Raw genomic sequence first — 6,000 nt, 5'->3', positions numbered from 1 at the left:
ACTTTGTCATGAAAGATGCTTTCTCCACTAGTGCACATTGCCACCCTCTAAGTGCCTTTTGTGGTTAGAGGAAGACTTTAGTTGATTTTGGCACACAGTAGGTACTTAATATTTGTTTTACTGAATTTGTTGAACAGGAGTTAATGTTATTCTTCTCATACACCCTACCTTAGTGCTGCCATCTAAGCATTTTTCCTGCTTAGATAGTAGTAGTAAAGAATAAGGGGTATGAAAAGAATAATAACACTTTTTAATTTTATCTCAGATCCAAAGTTCTAAGAATTGCCAAAGGTAGTACTAATCTTTGCCAGTGACTTTGTGGGAATTATATCTATACAGTGACAAGGGAAAGGAATCCATTGTACTTGTTCTTGGCTCTGATTCACAATGATTTTTCAACAGATAACTTGTAATTCCTATGTTGGCTTTTTCTCAGAATAACCTGGATCTGCGCAGACAAGCTCACTGTCTACCCGTAGAGAAAATGAAAGCCTGCCATTTAAATGGAAAGAATGAAAAAAAAATTAGAATTAAGGAAGCGGGAAGGACACAAATGTAATAAGGCATAAATAACTAAAAGAAAAGTTCAGGATCCCATGAGTCCAATTTGTTCTCACAACTGAGTAAATATAGTCCTGTCTTTGCTGGATTTATATCAGACTCTACAAGCACCTTCCCCAAGGGAGCAGAAAGATGAAGAGAAATCAGAGGAAATCCAATTTAGGGGAACTCTAGTATCACAAAGGACTGAGAACACTAGCTAACTGATTTATTAATGAGTCACAGGCTGGCATTGTTACCAATGTAAGGTTCCTTTTAAAAATGACTAGCTTTTGAGATTCTGCTTTGCAGGGAGACTATTCCTGAAAGTAGATAGTGGTACAAAAGACAGAGTTAACTTTTATTAAAGAAAAAAAATCCAAATCCCAATTCAAATTTGGCAAAATAAAATCAGTGACACAGAAGTGTTTCTATAGAGAGGCCAAGGAGACAACTGCCTGGGGTATAATGCATAAGATGAGGTACAAAGAAAAAAAACCTTTTAATATTCTTTTTATTTATTTTTTTAAACCTTAACTTTGGTATTGATTCTAAGGCAGAAGAGCAGTAAAGACTAGGCAACTAGGGTTAAGTGATTTGCCCAGAGTCACAAAGCTGGGAAGTATCTGAGGCCAGATTTGAATTTAGGACCTCCCATCTCTAGGCCTGGCTCTCAATCCATTGAGCCACCCAGCTGTGCCCCCTAAAGTCCTTTTAAAAATAAATGCACAGGGGGCAGCTGGGTAGCTCAGTGGATTGAGAGTCAGGCCTAGAGACAGGAGGTCCTAGGTTCAAATCTGGCCTCAGACACTTCCAAGCTGTGTGACCCTGGGCAAGTCACTTGACCTCCATTGCCTACCCTTACCAATCTTCTGCCTTGGAGCCAATACACAGAAGTTAAGGATTTAAAAATAAAATAAAATAAAAATAATAAAAAAAATAAATGCACACAATTTTAATGCCAGAAAATCACTCCCTCCAAGTAAAAAAGGTAGTTACTTTTTGACAGTGGTAATTACATGTGTGATAATAATAATAACTAGCATTAATAATGTATTTTAAGGTTTATAAAGCATTTTATAAATATTTCATTTCATCTTTACATCAATGCAGGGACTTTTATTATCCTAATTTTATAAATGATGAGACTAAGGTATACAGCTGTTAAGTCAGGGACTCACACAGCTGGCAAAGTGTCTAAGATTGGATTTGTACCCAGTCTTCCTGACTCCAATATTAACATGAATGCTTTAAGGCGTTGGATGGTAAGGCAATGGATGGTAAAACTAAGAGGGTACGTTATTCTAATACCATTCAAAGTGCACAAGTGCTTTGTCCTGGGTCTACTACGTAATGAAAAACAAATTGTTTCTCTCTCTCTGTCTCTGTCTCTCTGTCTCTGTCTCTCTCTGTCTCTCTCTGTCTCTCTCTGTCTCTCTCTCTCTCTCTCTCTGTCTCTCTCTCTGTCTCTCTCTGTCTCTCTCTGTCTCTCTCTCTCTGTCTCTCTCTCTCTCTCTCTCTCTCTCTCTCTCTCTCTCTCTCTCTCTCTCTCTCCCTCCCTCTCCCTCCACACCTTAGCAGGACTATCTTCATGAATTTCTATGGTCGAATCATCATTTATTCACTCTCCAGGGAAAAGCTTCTCTTAATATTACTTGGCTTGTTCAGATGATAGATAGACATATATTCAGTTGTTATGTGCACACTTGCAAGTCTTTCCAGATTCCAACGCATTTTCTCCATAGGGCTCAGGTATCTCTGCCAGGCTCATACATCTCTGCTGACTTTGTTTGTTCTGTGACAAGAACTCTTGGGAAGAAAATATTTCTGGAGAATCTTCACTTTCCTGGTAGACCTTACATACGTTCAATCAAGAGTCCTTCTCCCCACTAACTTATGTGAGGTCAATCAAATCAGGGCCCACATCGATGGTGCTTGAAGCATTAGAAGGTATGGTCCAGTCCAGAATGAAGGTTTCCCCTTGAAATGAGGCAGTTTAAACCAGCTTGATTCAGTATAGTAGATTTCACCAGATCCACTATGTCTGTAGTTGGACCAAACCCTAAAATAGAGCATAACTCGATGTATTGATTTATACAATCCTAGATTTGAAAAGGCATTAAACATTCATTCTCTCCACGTCACAGAAGCACAGAATTTGAAAAACGGTAGACCTCAGAAGCATCCTGTCCAATTTAAACCTGATAGGAATGTCCAATATAATCTATCTGCCAAGTGGTCTTCCAGCATGGGCTTGAAGACCTCCAAGGAAGGGAAATTCACCATGTCTTGAAATAAACTCATTCCACTTTTGGGCAGCTCTATTTGTCAGAAACTTTTTTTTTTTAATATCAAGTCAAAATCTGTCTCTTTGCATCTTCCACTCACAATTCCTAGTTCTGTCCTCTGTTGTCAGCTAGAAGAAAAGTCTAACCTCTCCACATGACAGTTCTTCATATATACAAATACAATGTGCCCCAACTTTTCTCTTCTCCAGGCTTAACATACCTAACTCCTTTATGCTATCTTCAGTACATCAGCCAGCAGTAGACTGAGCACAGAGCTTGGAGTGGGAAAATGCCTCAAACATTTTGTAATATGTGTGACCTTGGGCATTATTTAACCTCTATCTGCTTCAGTCTTCTCATCTGTAAAATGGGGAAGATAATAATAGTACTCACTTCACAGAGTTGCTGGGAGGATTAAATGATATAAGGTACTTTACAGATGCTATATAAATGCTAATCTGATAATGATGAGAAGGAAGCCGACATGGTCTTAAAACTCTTTGCCAACCTAGCTATCTTCTCTGGGACATTGCACATAGAGAGCAAATTTAGTCAATCAGTCAACAAGCCCTTACCATGCCCTAGGCATCTGTGCTAAATTCTGGAGATACAAAGAAAAGTAAATGGATACACATTCTCATTTCTGTTAAGAGCCTAAGAGGATTACAAAGTGCTATGAAATTTCTTGAACGCAATATTGATGGGGACTTTGTGAGGAGTTTAAAGAGAAACTAGAAGAGTTCTTGTCAAAGATATAAAAAGAACTCATTGTTTGGAAAAGAGTTGAAATCAGTGCCCTCTGTGGACTCTGGGATCCTATAATTCAGTTAAATGCACTAACAGATTAACTTAGAATTTAGTTTGACAATAGTTTTAATGGCCTTGGCAGGTCCTACCCCCTCGATTAGGCTGGTATAAGCTTCCTCACCCCTGAGGAGAGATCTTGCATTATTATTTCACTTCCATGAGAACAAAATGAAATGGAGAAAATAAAAAGTAGGCTTTTTTTTAAAGCTATTTTCTGCTACACTTATTTTGTGGACTCTCTTAGACTTGCCCCAATTAATTTTAGGGTCAAGACCCATGTTTATTTTCAATATTAATGAAATTGTTGTGGGCTTTATATCTATTTGGAGGAAACTAGCACACTTTCCAATGAAGTGAATATACACTCTAGCCCCTTATTGTGGCAATCCCTCCTGTCTACTGCTGTCGCACTGAAGGGCATTATTTGGTTCTTTCTGAAGCTACAATAATATTATGTACATGACCTGAAAAGACCAAACTCTCACTGGGTATTCCTTCAGTATTATGTCATGATTGGGTTCATACTATTTGCTGGTTGTTTTTTTTTTTTCTAAAAAACTATCTAAGTAGGTCGAGGAGCCCCAGAAGAATCCAAATGAAGGCTCACCAGGGCATGCATGCTGCTGTCCTCTCCTTGCTAAGCTTCCCTTTTCAGAGGCTGGATGTGCCCCCTTTCCAGACACATAGTAGTCCATATACCAACTTCTTGCTATTGTGCTAAGTTTTCTCCAGACTTGCATTTTCCCTTCACTTCTGCCCCATAGATAACCTTCCTTTAAGACATACCTCAAATGCCATTTTCTACATGTAACCTTTCCTGATCTTCCCAACTACAAGTTCCTTCTCTTCAAAACTAACAACACATTTATTTGTGTTTGTTTTCCTTGTATTAATTCTGGACATACTTATAGTTGCTTGTACTTGTCTTTCTTATTAGAATATAAGCTCATTGTAAGGATTGCTTGAACATAGTAGTCACTTTAAATAATTACTGATGGATTAATGTGGTAGAAAAGATTCCTATTCTGTTACAGGTTGGGCTGGATGCCTTAATAACCTCCTTCTAACTCTGAGATTCTGAGATTTTGTAGTTCTAGGGCAAAATATAAGAGCATTATACAAAGCATCCATAAAGCATTCTTTCCTGTAGTCACAAAATAAATGTATAATTCAAAAGAACTGAGTTCTTTACTGTCTTTCTAAAAACTGAAAGCTTTTAAAAATAAAAAGCTGTTTATTTTTACTTCTGAATGGCTACTATAAAGACATAAGTAATAAGAAAATAAGGGTGGGTGTTGTTCATTGTTAACCAGTGATTAAGATGAGAGGTGGCCTTTCCCATTAGACCTGACCATCAGAAAAGAGCAGCCAGTGGTGGGAGATTAATGTAAACTTCTCAAGGATGCACCTGGCAGATAGTAACCACCCACTATACTCAATCAATCAACAAAAATTTATTAAGATAAAAAATATTTATGAGGCATCTACCATGTGCCAGGTACAACATTAGACTCTGGGGATAGATTGACAGAAATGAAGCAAGAAGCTTCTCATGTACTGGAGGCCAGTGGGAAGGAGTGTTGTGTGCTAGGGATAAATATATTAACAGATAAGTAAAGACAGGATAGATAGCTAACAAATCTGCATTTGATGGTACAGCTAACAACTGAGGGAATCAGGCAAGGCCTTTGAAAGGAAGTGGCATTTGAGTTGAGCTTTGAGTAATATATAAATGCTTGTTTAACTGAATTTCTGCTCTGATTTAAGCAGAGCCATTCTCCTAGTGCAAAGCTAAGCCAGTGCTAAGACTTTCCTTGGTTCCCTTTAATCAGTCAATCAATAAATATTTATTAAGTATCTACTATGTACTAGTACTGTGCTAAGTGCTGGGGATCCAAACAGAAATAAAACACAGTCTCTACCCTCAAGGAACTTACAATTTAAGGGAGTGAGCTGTCAGGAAAGTGCCCTCACAGAGAGAGTTCCCCAAGGCCAATAGAGCAAAACATCTACTCCAAAATGATGGGGGCTCCTCAATTCTAATCTTGTTTATTTGCTAGCTTGGTCTAGTTTCCAAGGCAATTAGCCTGCTCATCTCCCTCCTGCACACACACACACAAAAATGACCACTAGAGCATGCTTTCTGAACATGACAGCTGTTACTACAAAATGAATAGGGATGGGGACTGGACCTCTTATTTCCTTGATAAAAGAATTCCCAGCTGAGAAAACTCCCTTTACCAATTCAAGTCAATAATTTCTCTGCAACCTCTGGTTACCTAGACTAGAGCACTGAGAAGTTAAGTGATGTGTCCAAGGTAATATAGCTAGGATATATTAGAATCGGAACTTGAACCTGGCTCTT

This window comes from Gracilinanus agilis, chromosome 4 (assembly GCF_016433145.1).
Source record: "Gracilinanus agilis isolate LMUSP501 chromosome 4, AgileGrace, whole genome shotgun sequence".
NCBI classification, from domain to species: Eukaryota; Metazoa; Chordata; class Mammalia; order Didelphimorphia; family Didelphidae; genus Gracilinanus; species Gracilinanus agilis.
This window is presented reverse-complemented; position numbering follows the sequence as displayed.